We start from the raw sequence: 12795 nt of genomic DNA, 5'->3' as shown, positions 1-12795 counted from the left end.
ACCACATGTTTGCCAAGTTGGCAATTTGCTTATGAGTTGTGTGGATTCATCACTTGTAGGTAAGCATCTAATTTGCTGGTATGCAGATACGTTTCTCTTTTGCAAGCTGGCCCTTTGCTGGTTCAAATTAGGACAGCTTTAGTTTAGGGCATAGTTAATGAGGCCAAGCTGAAAATGACTCACCCCCCCCACCTGCAGATAGATTATCGGCTGAGCAATTAGGGCTTGCTTCCCTATCTTTGGCAGCTGCTTTTGTAATTTTTCACAACAGGTGCTGTATGTGAATATGTTCAGTGGTAAATATTTCTGAGATCTTTGTGCTTCCAGTCCCTTTATCACCCAACACTACTGCTTAATAAATGCTGGATTGCAGAGTATCAAACAGCTGCATAGCTCTGAGTTTTTTGATGGGAAAGAGAAGGCATGGTTTTGTTTGTTTCAGTTTATTTTTTTAATTAACTGCAGAAATGTGCTTAATGTATATTGTTTGCCCTGCCTAGAGACAACAATCAGATCAGTAGATTTGATTATCTTTTCACCATTATTGTGTGCCAGCTAGCAAACATATAGAAGGTTATGGGAAAGGAAGAACCTAAACCAAGCTTTGAGTAACTAAAATGAAGTGTATGAGCAAGCAACTTAGAATGCTTATGGCAAAAATGAGGTATTCTTTGTATGTGCCTGGTGAGTTTTCTCCATCTTCGATCCTATATGTGCGATAAATGCTGCTGGTCATTAAGTCAGGCAGCAGTAGTCAGCACTTGACATTTTCAAGGAATCAAAATCTCTTTCAGAGGAAACACACTCATGCAGTGATAAACCACATTTGCATTACAGCAGCATGAATTCTGCTGTTCTTCTTTTTTTACGGAAAAAGATATTGAAGCAGCTCAGCAGTTCAGCTTTTACAAATGTCTAAAATATGTGTTTACTTTTATATAATGGCCAGAATGGAATATGCTGGGTTTCAGATCTGGAATTAGGATGCTCGAGTGCAAAAGAATCAAATTTCAGAGACAGGGTCTGATGTGATTTTCTGTCACTGTGAAGGCATGTGTGACTTGTTATGTTCTCCCATACAGCTATAAAACATAGTCTCAGAAAATGGGCCTTAATTATCCAGAGTGCAAAGAGTCAGGAAAAGACACTGCGCAGGCAAGAGCAGGAGGTGAGTGAAAAAAGTTGCTGACTTCATCCTTATAAAGGAGTGCTTGCAGCGGTGGGGAAGTGGAAGGCTCATGAGCCCAGACCTAAGCCTGAGCCTACCTCAGAAATACCTTCTGTGTTATGCTGTGAGTGGTTTCTGGCTCTTGTGTGTGTCTTTAAACGTTTCAAAAACTGGATGGTCCAACTGAGCTAGGCTAACAAGTTGTCTTATTCTGGACAGGCTACTGTGGCTTGCTGCCACAAAAGGTAGCAAGATTGGCCTCCCTTTTCTAAGAGGGGACACTGCTGAGGGCTTCTTGTCATGCTAGCTTATCAGCAGTGCACTTCTTCAAATGAGATCTACCCAAAGAGAGGGATGCCGCCACCTTCCCAGAAGATATACCTTGATGCTCTTTCTGTCCAAACAACAGGTAAATTAAGGAAGAAGTTCAATTTTCAGTAGGGATTAGAAATTGTTCTTTGTACCTGGGTTAGGATACAAATACAGTTTACTTTAAATGGAGCCTTTTCAGTTCATGCTAGAACTCTGTGGGCTGCTCAGCACTATATTCCTCACCCTTATAAGCTGAATGCTCTTCTGCACAGACCAGTTTACAGAGAGCTTTCTTAACTGTGCAGTTGGGAATCTTGTATGGGTAGGGAGATGTGTTTTGGTCATGTAGCTACTCTTCTGCAGTGGCTGCAGGAGAATGCAAAATTGGAAATCAGGAAGCCTGGCAACTGCAGTATTTTCTGGAGAACAGCCCCATGCAGCCTCTCCAAGATGAGACAGAGATCTTTAAAGACAGCCTAGTTACCCAGGACGGAGAAACAAGTGCAGTTGTTCTTGGAGATGGCCAGCTGCGAGAGCAGATTTGTTCCTGACTTCATCTAACAGACCTTGCAAGGAAAATGTTGCATGCTGAGAGACAAGGTAACTGTCAATCTGGTAAGCAGCCATTCTGGCATCTAGTAAAGTGGATGGGCAGAACTGTGGGAGTAACATTTTTAGGGTGTAGAATTTCTTGAGCTGTGTCTGCTCCAGAAAATTCACCAGTGGGACACCAAGCAAACAGGGTGGCATCTCTCTTGTAACTTCAGAGGTCCGCAGCTGAGCTGGAATTACCTAATTCACCATAGTTCATCTCATCTGAAGCTAAGCATCTAAAACAGGTTCAACGAATTGCACTCCAGAGGTTCTTACTCCTCTTGCTTGCCTATAAAGGACTCTAGATGACTAGCTTTACCCTTCTACACTGCCAATGGGAAGACCCTGTCCTAAACTACTGAAAGAGCTCTTGGCTATGATGGAGATTACTAAGGCGCTGTAAGGGAGGACACTGCTCCCTTGTATGTGTTGTTACAGTCACACGTATTCTGTGGGCAGCAGTTGCTGGGATCTTAGCATCTGGATAAAAATTTCTTTTCTGGAAATCATTTACTGGGGTGGGGGAAGGACTCAACTGATGGGCGCGTTTGATAGTAGGTGCCGCTTGATTTAGCATGAGGTGCTTTTTTTGCCCATGACATGCTCTTCCTACCCACCCTTCAAATTCCAGCACCAGTCTTCCAGGATCCAAAGGGACGGATAGACTCTGGTCTGTCTGGTGCCCATGAGGACGTGGATTGAGGGGCTAGTCTGTCCCTGCTCCGAGGCAGCGCTGTGCAAAGCTAGCACAAAAGAGGACCTTGGGCCTGTTCAAGAGTATGTCTGTTCATGGGCATACCGTAGGCTATTTCTTTTCTTGTGTGTTCCTATGCAGGGGCAGCAAGCTAACTGAACTGTGACTTCAGTATTAATTAAACTGTATAAGAATAGACACTGAGCTTCCTGCATGAATATGTCTAGCAGTCTGCCACAGTTGCAGTCACCAGTGCCCCTCACCTGTTTGAACTGAAGAGGGTGACTGGTCAGTTGAAAGGGTTTGTGGTTGCTCTGCACAGTGGGAGTGGTGCTGGTAAAACACAGCCCACTGCAGATGCAGTCTACCAGAACTCATGCAGTTCTTACAGGTGTTCCATGTGGTATGTCAGGATTGTATCTCTCAAGAGCCTCCTGGAAGGGGAAGAACGTGAGGTTGCTGAGTTGCTCCCTCAAAATAGGGAAAAGATTTTGCTTAGTAAAGAAGTCATGCTCACTAAACAGTGTGACTGCCAAAGGAAATGGTAGGTGTGTGCAGTGAACTGAAGTTTCAAAGGAAACCTCCAGCTTAATTTCGCAGCCATCCAGAAAAGAGATTTAATGGTTACTAGCATGAGGATACACGCTTGGGACCAAAGCAGAGAGACTCCGTGGTTCCTTAGCAGGCTTCTGAGCCAATCAGGTTCCTGTTAGTTATAGTGTCATACTGCAAAGAAATAGGATATTTCTCTGCTCTGTCATGCCACCCCAGTGGCACCATGTGGTTATTACACGATATTCTTTTTCCTTACACATGGAGTGATCAGATCCCGGAGCCATGTTACATTCTCTAGTACATACCATATACCAAATACTCTGATAAATGGTGCATCTAGAGTATTTTTTTCTTGGAGAACCATTTTTTTCTTATCCTTTGCATTGCATTTGGTAATAAAACACATGATGAAAATTATTTCCTTTGCATTTCCATTATACCGAGTATTACTCAAGCACAGTTGACTTGAGCATCACCGACAGAAGTCAGCCACCATCCATGCAGTCCAATAATTACTGCTAATTATTCCTATCCCTAGTTGAGTGTCAGGCCTAAGCCATCATTCAGGTTGTTCTGTCATTTCTCAAAGCCAAATCTTACTTTTGTTCCACTGCGACAGAGGACTGGCTTGTGTCTTCTAATCTAGTCTGTCCTCAGTATAGAAAAATGGTCTTGAACAAAATTAAAAAGAATAGAAAGGAATAAAATAGCAGAAAAGAATAAAAGCTCATAAAATATTCTTCTGCTTTCTCTAGTGTCATGAAAAAACCCACCTCCTCAGTCCTCTTTGGCTCTTGCAGGTGTCTAGACAAGGACTTTTAGCAGACTGGTGCCTCTATGGGAAGCCTGGAACAAGCATGTTGTATGGTGCCGTGTGGGGGGTGGCAGCTGGTTAGAAATGGGTTTATGGCTAATCCTGGGGCCGCAGCTGGAGCGGCATGATGGATCTTGTAGCCCCAGGTTGCGCGCTGGAAGGCACCATTGTGCTATTCGGGATGTAGCTTTTGAGGGTCCCTGGGACTCACTTTGGCGCAGCGCTACAGCCTGCCTCCTGCTTTGGGACGCTGCGCGCCCTGCCAGGGCAGGGGAATGCCGTGCAGGAAAGAGACAGCAGCCACGTTGCACGCTCGGGTCTTGTACAGTCATTTCTGTACCTTCTTGTAGACGGTCCCGCACGAAGGAGTAGGAGCTCTCTCATCTGCAGGGTTTATGCACTCTTAATTCTACATCTGTCTGAATGGCTCGTTTCTTTCAAGTGACTTGCACTGAAAAAGAGCTGACTTTTATGGAAAATGGCTTTTTATTCCATTTCCTTTAGCCTTTCCTCATCTTTCTCTCCTCCGTGTAGGGACTGATTAGAGTCAAATGAGAACCACAGGCTGGCCTAAAAATAGCCTTTCCAAGAGCTGGGATGTGCCCTGGGTGACGGCAGGCAAGGTGAATGTTCCCGTTTTACACTTTGGAAATTTCTTGCAGGGAGGCTGTGCTTGGGCATTTTGCTCTTCAGCATTTTAGAAGTATGTTAATGTTTATTGACAGCCAGCTAGAATTCGAGGACAGAGATAAAATTATGGCCTCAAGTTTTGCCATGTTGGAGGGAAACATGCAGGAACATTTTATTTTCAGTCTCTGGAGAAGCTCTATTAGAAATGCAGAGATAGAGGCTTGGGAGAGTGTTCAGTACTATCTCACAAAAAAGCTGCCACTGTTGTTGTTGCAGTTGTGAAGGTGGTGGGATCTTCCTCCTCCTGTCACTGGCTGTACCTCGAGTGTGGAGGGGCTTGATGGTCAAATACTACTTTTCAGGTCCTGAGGAAATACAGTTGTCACATTTTCAGAAATGCTGATGTCTCCATCCTGAATGGAAGAGGAACTAAAAGAAACCCATGCAATGAGCCAATGACTGTAACTAATTTAGTGGAAGACTATTCAATATGAGGTCTTTCATCTCTCCTCTTCTGTCATTAATTGTGTGTTTTGGAAGTCTAAAATACCTTGTAGCTAGAGAGTGGGTGTTTATCCCTTTCCTTCTGAGCCAGGACCACTGAGAGGAACTTGGCTGATTTCAGCAGAACGGCACAGGGTTAAATAGATGTTTGTGTCCTATCAGGAGTATCACTTAGTCTGCCTACATCATTGTCGAATATGCTGCCCCCCAAACCCCATGTTATGAACATCCTCTCTTTGTTGTAGCCTATCTGGGGCAATTTGGTCCCTACAGCAGAGCCAAAGAGTAAGGTCTGAAACTTCTGACACAGAGCAGCAAGCCTCAAGGGGAATGCCACCTCCGTCCTCTCCGGAGGCAAAACGCACTTTCCAATGCAGCGCTGCTACTTTTCGCTAGGTTGAAGCACCGTATGGTGTGGCCCGTTGCCTTCAAGTCTGTTTGCTCATAGAGTTCCCACCATGCCTGGCTCTATCCTTTGGGCATGTTTTGTCCCCCAGCTCCAAGGAGAAAGAAGCAGCAAGAGCAGGTGGCTCCCCACACAGCACATCTGTGTTCCCGTGCTTTTGAGAGATGAACAAAAAGGCCTGTGAAAGAAGCAAACAATAAATAAGAGGTAAATGGTTTTCGCCAAAGTCTCAGTGGGCCTTAAATGAAAGCTGTTGTGGGACTCTTTGGGGGGAAAAAAACCAGTAACATAAAATGATGTGAAACGCTTCCTGAATGTGTCTGTCATCTTTGCACTCTGAGTCTTTCCCATTTTAGCTTATGTGTTGCCACATTTTTATTGTTTTCAGACCAGTGTATATTCAGCTGTGCATTCATCAGGCTGCTCCAGCATGTCCCTAAGGGCTGCAGAGGAGCAGGACCAGCTCTGGCATGTTGCAGTACAGCCAAAATGAATATTACTATCCCAGGGACATGTGAGATGGGGCTTGTTTTTCTTACTGGTATTGTCTCACTTGGGCCACTGTTGTTAGCATGTCCATGGCTCAAAGGTTTACTTAGCTTTGTATTTTCTTGAGGTTTCTGAAGCATACATCATGAAGAGCTCTGCCATAGCCTGAATGATGGAGGTGTGTTTGTTAACGCATGCTCTCCAACCTGTATCCCGTGGTCCCGTGGCTGTAGGTTTGAGAGGACTAGAATTGCTCTCCACCTTGCTGCTGCTGTTGTGTCTCCTGAGAGGGCCCAGAGTGTGAAAGTCCCAATTTTAATCACCGAGTGACTAACGTGGAGATGCAGTGAATGCTGCTGAGAAATAGAAAGTGTCCAGGAAAAGCTAGTCAAATGGGGAAAAAAAGTTACGGAAATGCTTGCAGGCTTCCCTGCATTTGCTTCAAAGATGGGTAGTTTTGATCTGTTGCCTGTGCTGGTGGAGCAAACACAATCCAGCAGTGCCCTCTTGGGGTAGTTTATGTATCTGCATTGGACAAGAAGCACCAAGCCGAGACTTGACTTTTCCTTTGTGTGGCTCTCTCTCTCTCTCTCTATACGTATATATTTGTGTGTGTGTGTATCTATGTTGTAATGACTTATTAACATTAGTCACTCGTGTTCATGCAGGTGGCATGCAAGCTTACTCGTTAAGCTTTATTTTGCTCCCATCTCCTCTAATCTGACCTTGCCTCCCACTCTTAATTTTAATAAGATAGCCAGAGTTTGCAAGGGAAAGCTCTGTTTTATGCTACTTGAAAAATGGCTCTTTGCAAAAACATGCTAGCCTGTGGCGTGAAGGCTGTGCTGGGCAGCCTCCCTTCCTGCTGCTGCTGTGAGTGCCTCGGGCAGCGTGGTTCCAGGTCTCCGCTCAAGCACTTGGCATAGGAGAGAAGCAGGGTCTTAATCTAACCACCTCATAGACCCATAGCCTGGCTCTATGGGTGAGCCTTTAAAAGCTCTTCTGCAACTGCCTTTCAGCGGGAGCCAAGTGGCTAGGTAAGGCCTCTGGCCTGTCTTGAATCTGGATCTGAACTAGGGTCCAAAGAAGAAAATAAGGGAGGTGACTTCAATCAGGCTGGAGCTTGTTTCTTCTTTGCACTTATGCAACTGGTTTTCTGCCCTTCCTATCAACCTATCATTAGTATTTAAAAAATAACTGGTGGCTCATGGTCTCAGACTCTTGGATGCTTTGAGATTCACCCCTGTCTAGATACTCTGGTGTGGCAGAACCTGGTGCAGCAGGAGCTGTTGCAGTGTCCTGCTAGCCCAGCAGGCTCCCTGGGAGAAATTGCACTCTGGTGTGTTTTGTTTTTTTTATTGAGAGTGGAAATTCCTCCTCATTTCTGCAGAGGGAGATGGTGATGTTTGAGCCTAATGGTGGCTAGCTGCTCATTTCCTTATGGTGTGTAATGGTAGTTTATCTGAGTTGATTTTGTTCTGGCTGCGTGCCACAGCTGAGTGTTTTTGCACAGCCTGGACTTCATCTGAGTATAAACATGGCACTTAAAATGATAACCTTCCAGTTTTCAGTTGCAGACCAAGCCTAGAGAGTTATTTGATGCTGAAATGCTGAAAAGATCTGTTCCCTTTAGCACAGGTGCATTCCTATAAATAGGCTGTATAGAAAAACGTCATACCATGAAAGGGATCAAGAAGGCAATTTGCAGGGAAGTGAAAAACCCATAACAAATGAAAAGAACCTCTCAAATTATCTGACACTAGAATGGCAGAAGCTATCATAGAATAAGGCATAGACTTTTCTGAACGAAGCACAAAACTAAGATTTTCAAAAGAACTTAGAGAACAGTAGTTTTGGCAACCAATTTCACCAAATTACTGACATATCAGCCTGAGATGAGAACTTTTAAGTTTCCTTGGACAGGATCTCTTGTGGGTCTGACAGGCAGTCTCTGAAAGACTCAGCAATTAGCTAAAGACCAGGGTGGTCCAGCCTGCTCACTGGTGTGGGCTGCTTGGGGGGAGAGGGGGTGTGCACGTGCATGTCAGCCAGGATTTTCTGCACTCTGAAATATATTTTTATTGCTTTGCGTCCAGCTGCAGGAGCACTGGTCTGTGTTAGGCGTGAGAGTCCAGACACGAGGCTGGTTGCTCTTGAGGATGACTCTTGCCATGGGTAAGGACTCGCCATGGGTAACTGCCCCTTGTCAGATATTAGTCCCCTGACTAAAAAAGTGTTGTGGGATATGAATAGAAGGCAAGGGATGAAGTATTGCTTACTGAATTGTGTGCCGTTCCAGCTGGTAGATGGGAGCAGTATGGTCACAGGTCAAAGGCTCAGATTATAGTCATGCAGAAATACCAGTTTTGGAATTGGGTTCAGAGTTTCAGAAAAGAAGGAGCAAAGGGTTATGCTAACTGATGACTGGCACATGGCAGTTGAAGTTTTATCTGTTTATTTTTACAGCAAGGGTTGGATGAACACGTAGACTTACCTGTACATTGACTGTTGGGCAATAGTAGGTGCATGGGAGTGCTCAGGACAAGGTTGGTTAGTGTTAGAATGACAGAGTGATCTGGGGGGCGAAGGTTCATGGGATCTTTTCTGGCCCCTTTATCTAAATGCAGCATGGGTGGCAGCAATGTCTGTAGCTGATGGTCAGTTTTAGCAAGGTGTGGATCAGCTAGCAGGAAGTATGATATGAGTTAGGTGGGATAAAGTTTACATTTTTGAAAGAAAAGCAAGAAGGATTTTTCTTTCTTTTTCCTCCTCTTTTTTTTTTTTTTTGCTCACTCTTCTCTCTTCTGTTGTACTTTAGTAGAAGACAAGATCTGATAAAACAAGAAGTTACAATTTGTTTTATTTAATCCAGGTGTCAATTTATGAATGATATTCCCTGCTGTTGAGGAAGGGCCAGGGTTAGAACTAGAGCTAGGATTAGTGTTTAGGAAAAGAAAGGTTATACTCGGTGTATGCAGCTTGTGATGAGCACTGGTGCTGCCACAGGGCTGTTGTCAGCAGGGGTCACTGGTTTACAAAGCTGAGAGCTGTATAATCCTGGATAGTAAAAATGCCAAAGGCACTTTTAATAATTCACATGAATGCTTTCAGCTGAGAACTGTGCCATTAGGCTATGAGCTAGTATAGGCTATAATACTGAAACCTCATTTTACAGCCCTTGACAAATGGGCGTGAGAGCACTGGATGGGCTGGGAGCTGAAAGTGTGCCTTCATATTGAGCCTGGCAGGGCTGCTATGGGCAAGCTAGCCCTTGTCTTGGCAGCACAGCAGCACGCAGCCTGTCTGCTTGTGTCTCTTGTCTCTGCCCGACTGATAGCTGCTCCTGCTGCAGCCCAAAGCAAGGTCCCGTGGGTGGGCGGGCGGCAGCCTACCCCCAGCCTGCGGCAGCCAGGCTGCTGCCAGTCCTGCTCCCTTGCAGCTGCAGCACCCCGACCTGTGGTCAGGTACATTGCTAGCAATGTTTTCCCTGTTGCCTTGTGAAGGCAAGAAAGAAAACCTTTTTTGGGGGGAGGAGGGTGAAATTCAGTTTCAGGTGTTAACCCTACAAAAGTCACTTTAGGCACATTCAAGTCAGTGCGGTGGCATTGTACCCTGCCTGTGGTTCGTTCTTTGAAGTCTCTTGCCACAAAACACCATTGTGGTCCTGTGCTTTAGCGGTTCGGTTGTCTCACCTGCAGCTGAACATGCCCGTCTGCCTTTCTGCTTCCAGGTGTACTGGAGGTTTTGCTCTAGACAGAGGCTGGGTTTCCCTCTAGTGGTGTGAAATGTTCTGTGCAGCCCTGTCATACAAAAGCATGAATTGCGCCTTTTAGAGTTTCCCATCAATCTTGAGCGTTTGGAAGCTGTAAATGTTGGCCATGTTGACTGCTCAGAGTGGTATCCCAGCTCTGCAGGACGTGCCCTGTGGGCATGGCCCTGGTTTGAAGATGGCCCCTTCTGCTCCCAGTGCCAAGGCTGCGCTAAGCTTCGGCAGCTATGGGGACACACTGCCCATCATGTGGAAGCTACCTGGTGTATAATACCAGTCCCAACTGTCCTTTCCAGCTAATTTGGATCCAAACGCAATTGCAAAGTTGTGAATGACGGAATAGGGCAGGAATAGAGAATAAAGCAGGCAGCCTCATTCTGCGAAACGTAGAGTGCGCTGGTACTCCCAGCGCTGTGCGCGGCTCTGTCTTAGCTCAAAAAACCCACAGAGGAACTGGAAAAGAGCAGGAGAATGATGGCAAAGAGGTTCTTCTCTTCCAGCTTTGCAGTATAATGCAAGGACCCTGCAAAGACAACCTTACCTGGTTCCAGATGCAGTTCGAATCTCTGCTGTTCCTGGGTAGATGGCATTGCAGCTGCAGCAGCAGCCAGGGCAGCAGAGGATATGCTGGGGTTTTCGTCCTCAGTAGCCTGACAGCAACCACGTGGGGAGACAGCCTGTGTTAGGAGAGGATGATTTCAGTGTGAGATCTGCTTTCTTGCAGTGCACAGGAGAGGTGATGAGATCATACACTGGCACTTTTTTCCCTGGCTGCCCCTGTACCCCGCCTTTGTCGGCCCAGAGGCTCACAGAAATTGCTAATACTGGTTGGCAGAGTTAAATCTGAGCCAAAGGGAAGAGCACTTGCTACCAGTGCCTGAAACAGATGTTTTTAAAAAACCCAAACAGAGAGAAGCGTAGGAACATAACTCCTTCAGGCACTTGAAACGGCAGCCTAAGCACAGAGATTAATCACTGTATTGCAAAAGAAATATATTTTAAAGGAAGCCCCATCTGGAGATTATTTACTAGACCTTCTGGCTCTTGCAGAACATCTTAGGAGGACTTTAAGTCTTGAGGAGTTCAAGAAAATAAAGCAGTTTATATGAAATATGACGTATATTAAACTACCCATGCCCATTATTCAGGCATATTAGTCATGGGGAATTCCTAATTTCTCTAACATGACAGGTCTAACCCATCAGGAACCACGTTTATGCAGAAGTTACTGTCCACCCCCTCCTCCACACCACAAGCACTGCCATTTTTCCATCAAGAAGTCTCTCTCTCCTAGATGCTTACTTGCTTTCTTTTCCTCCTGTTTATGCTGATATTATCCCTGTGCTCTACGTCCTTCGTGTCACACTGCTACTTTCTGTTGACAGCACTGGGAAGGAAGGAGAAAAAGTGAATATTTTATCTCTACATTGACTGGTGTGTTATTTACTTTTTAGCTAGAGATTGAGGGTTGTGTTCACAATGTTTCTTCTCAAAACTAAAGATTTTAGAAGTGATAGGAGATGACTCATGCAGATGTTTTCTTAGCTGTCATCTTAAAATAAATCTTTACATATTTTACTCTTCCTTCCCTTTTTTTTGTTACAGCATTCTGTATTGACCTTCCCTAAGTTACCGCGTTCTAGTGTTTGTTGGTCTTGTACTGGTCGTTTATTGACTGCTAGAAATCATTTATTAAAGTTGGCTGCTGTTGATCAGTGATGGGCTGGTCTGGCCTAAGACGGAGAAGCAAAGCGAGCCACAGGTATTTTGACACCCAGATCTCTGTTCAGGCTGCAGCGTGCTCTGTGATTCCCCAGCTGCAGTGTTTCTACAAGAAAATTGCTCCTTTTAGAGAAAGGCACTGGATTTTCATGAAACCAAGGCTTCATTTCAGTAACAGTCCAGACTGTGTGGAGAGACCAGGGCTGTGAGGGCCAGAAGAAGTTGGTGAGAGCCTGCCTGTAGTCTCCTGGCAATGAAACAGGGGCTGTGATCTGCATCGCTGGCCTGGCGGATGGAGGACTTCAGACTGATGCCCCCCAGTAGCCCTTGGTGCCACGGTGGCTCTGGCTGACACCTGGATTGCTATTGCCATCTGGGCTTTGGCGCTCATCCTGGAGGCAGCAAAAATGTGTATGCTAAGGTAACGGGAGAGGTGCAGGGCAGCGAGGCAGCTACTGCTCTTATCTGTGAAGTCACGCTGGTGATAAGAGGAAGCAAGTGTTTGTTATTTGTGTGCGTTCCCCCGAAAATATTGTTGTTTGAAACCCTGCTGCTTATTCCTCATTACTTCCCTGCCTCACAGCGGTGCCACAAGCTGGAGTACCTGTGAAGTGCCCTATGGTTTGGCAGCAAAGGGCACCAGGAGGTGCAGCGAGTTTCCCACACAGCTGTGCTGGCATCAAGAAGCGATCTGCTTGAGAAAGGAGTCTCCCTGGCTTGGGTTTTGGGTGCCTGAGGCCAGCTATCTCCTGCCGCAGAGGTGTGCCGGGGCTGCAGAGGGGAGCACGCTTGCACAGCATGTCCCTTAGTAAGTTCACAGCTAAAGAAATGACCTTACACTGAGGTTTTTGCTTCTGTCTAGGCTTAATTTCATTGTGATGAATCAGGCTTTTGGGGTGTAGATACACAGGACTGCCAAGCCTTATGGAAAGATCCCTGACTTTTTGTTTTCCTCTCTTTTTCTTTTTCATAAACATATTCTGACCTGTACACCTTGGCTCTAGATTAGGAATAGTTTTCCAGAAATAAGAAAAAGAAAAGGAATAGAAGTAAGACGGTGCCAAAGAGAGAGAGAGAAAAATCCTTTCTGTAAGAAGTACCAAACTCCTATTTTTGTTTTTTTCCTGTCTTTCCATTA

General features: G+C 45.5%; 1 long non-coding RNA gene across 1 annotated transcript; it reads right to left on the bottom strand.

Annotated features, from left to right (window-relative positions):
* Positions 1-2751: 2751 nt before the first annotated feature.
* LOC138068115 (uncharacterized) lies at positions 2752-11362 on the bottom strand. Its single transcript, XR_011142740.1, has 4 exons — positions 11238-11362; positions 10477-10612; positions 8661-10388; positions 2752-5855 (listed from the first exon to the last, which is right to left on the bottom strand). It is a non-coding gene; the product is annotated as an uncharacterized lncRNA (long non-coding RNA).
* Between the last annotated feature and the right edge of the window lie 1433 nt (positions 11363-12795).

The sequence above is a fragment of the Struthio camelus genome, chromosome 9, assembly GCF_040807025.1.
Source record: "Struthio camelus isolate bStrCam1 chromosome 9, bStrCam1.hap1, whole genome shotgun sequence".
Taxonomy (NCBI): Eukaryota; Metazoa; Chordata; class Aves; order Struthioniformes; family Struthionidae; genus Struthio; species Struthio camelus.
This window is presented reverse-complemented; position numbering and strand designations above follow the sequence as displayed.